This window comes from Theobroma umbraticum, unplaced genomic scaffold (assembly GCF_002168275.2).
Source record: "Theobroma umbraticum cultivar Fairchild unplaced genomic scaffold, ASM216827v3 scaffold_147.0, whole genome shotgun sequence".
In the NCBI taxonomy this organism is placed as follows: domain Eukaryota; kingdom Viridiplantae; phylum Streptophyta; class Magnoliopsida; order Malvales; family Malvaceae; genus Theobroma; species Theobroma umbraticum.
In genome coordinates, this window is record NW_018397259.1 from 7845596 (window position 1) to 7848510 (window position 2915).

Sequence of the window (2915 nt, forward strand, 5' to 3'; positions counted from 1 at the left end):
CCCCCACCCTTATTTTCTAACTTTTAATATTGGAGATCAAAATAATCCTACTCTCAGTTTTGAAAAGTGTGTACTCCACTCTCTCTCTCCTCTTTTTTAAATCATTATGATATTGTGTGTTGCCTTGTTACCTACATTTCCCCTGTGGTCCACCTCTTGTTGTCCTCTTCAAGTTGAACACTTTTATCTCATAATTGTCCTCTGGTTACCATTACTCTATCTTTTCAAGATATGACTTAAGTAATAGTTGGTTGAGTTGATAAAAAACTACTAAATGATGAAAATTTATAAAAAGTGTATATATCAAAATTAAAGAATTTAGAATATAAGTATCCTTAATGTTTTAAGACACATTCATTTTAAATGTACCATGAAAATTATTAAAAGATTAAAGATGGAAAACAATAAAAATGGATTAGTTGAAAATATTGTCTTCCATGATTGATTTTTTTCCTTGAAATTAAGTTCAAATTATATATATATATATTTAATCAAACTGATACATGCAAGAATTTTAAGGTTAAAATTATTTAAAAATTTGACCTTTGTCTATTGTCTTCAATTCTTTTCCTTTATTTTATTATAACATGTCATAGTCAAAAAAAATGTGAAACATGTGAAAGTTTGAAGTTAACTGAACAATTGGACATATTTTAACATTGACAATTTTGGGGTTTTTTTTTTCTTTAATTTCTTTTCTTTAGTAGAAGAAAATCATGAGATCAGTTTTAGCAATTTTTTCCGCTTGAAAAAACAAAATTAAAATAAATAATAAAATTGTGTTTCACGCGCCTCGAGACGCGTAGAGGGTACTGTTAAATCTTTTGCAAAGTCTAGAGTGCCGTTAGCTAAAGCTCTCATTAAAGAGATAAAGAAAACAATCTGTATTTTCAACCATAGGGTACACCAATTCTCTGCGCTTCTATTTTTCATTCTAAACTTAAATCCTCTGTGTTTCCAATCATTTTCGTTCTTCACGTATCATAAAAAAATAATAAATAATAATTATTTAATTATTAATAATAAAAAAATTATTTAATTTAAAATAAAAATATAAAAATTTAATTAAATATAATAAAAAATAAAATTTTATTTAAATTTTTGTAAATAATTTAAGAGTTTTTTTAAAAATATTATGCTTTTTATTTTTTATTTTAACTTGAATTGACTTGCTTATGTGTTTTTTCTTCTTTTATACAATCATTTAGTTACTTATTTTAGAGCAATTAATCATATTTAATTTTTCCTTTTTAACTGCATCCATAATTCATATGTTTAGTGGGTGGTGTATTTCTTATATTGAGTGCTTGTCACCCTCTCATTAAAAGATTATTATTAAATTTCAAAGTTGAGTAAGATTTATAATTACATATTCATAATGATGGCAGGACCACTAAACTAATAAAAGTATTTATGCATAACATGCCTAGCATATGCACATTAAAGACTATTGCCTTATAACTTTTTTTTCTTTTTTTGAGGTTACCTTTTGAAATAGAAATGATATTCACAATACCTTATTATATATGCAAAAATTAGCAAAATTTCTTTGGTTTTAACAAGTATCTCCAAAAATACTAAAATCGATTAGAATTTGAAATTTTATTTTAAGCTTTGAATTCTAATTTTAAATACAAACTTATAAAATTTACGATATAAAAAGAAACTATGTTATATCATGAAATATAATTTAAAATTTTTACTTAGTAAAAAAGGAACAAAGGGTAGAAGAGAGAAAAGATTTTAAAAATTTAAACTCTTTTTTCCTTTTTTGGTAAACAAATTAGGTTGCTTTCTTGTTCACACAATTGAAGAACATTTGATAATTTTTATGAGTTCTAAGTAACTAAGACCACATGAATAAATATTAAGCAAATGTTTTTTGTATCAAAAATGAGCTTCACTTGGGTAAACCTAATTAAATTAGGGTTTCTTTGTTTATGGAAAGACTAAAAAATGGCTTTGGATAAGTTTTCTTTTTTTTCTCTTTTTTTTTTGGGTTTAGGGTTTAGGGTTAATTGATGTTATCATAAATAAAGTCTTTATGACTAGAAAATTTTGAACTACTTCCTCCAAAAAAAAAAAAGAAAAGAAAATTATGAATGCCACTCAAAGGAAGAACCATCCTTGCAAAGCAAAAGGTGGAGTAAAAGCAAAGAATGATATATAGTACACAAAGCAAATCATAACAATATTATATAAATCAGCACTCACCATATCATCACATTATCCTCAATCTTTATCTTATTTTAAATTATTTAATTAATTGTATTCAAATTACATACACCTATTTCTTGATATTCTTTTAGTATTATTTGAGACATGGGCGGACTTAAATGAAGATAAGTGGTGTCACAGGGCATCGTTTATTCATTGAAGGGTAAAATTTTTTTTTCTTGTTATAGTACTTATGTTAGAATTTTATATAATTAATGACATTGATGAATTCATTAATTTTTTTTTTGTAATTTGGTAAGAAGTGGAGTCAAAGACTTTAAGTCAAAGTAAATTTATTAAAAAATAATTTTTATTTTAATATTTAAATAATAAGAAAATTTTATAATTTAAAATTTTATTAAAAAAAGTTAAAACCGCTACTACTCTCTCTTTCTAAAAATTCAAATCTTATTCTTGAGACTTGTAATGATGCTTTCTCTTCTTGATCTTGACTTTGTTTTTCACTTTCTCAAAATAACTCATTTAAACTTCAATTATAAGTAATTTTTAATTCAAATTAAATTTTCAATAAGTCTAAATATTTTTTGAATAGCATGATATCACTCAGAAAATTTTTTAAGTCCATTCTTGACTCGAGATTTTCTTATTTTTTTTCTTCAATTGTATATTTGAGTATAGCTAAAGTGGCAACATGCGCACTTGCATATCTAGACAAATATTTATACTAATTGTCATTA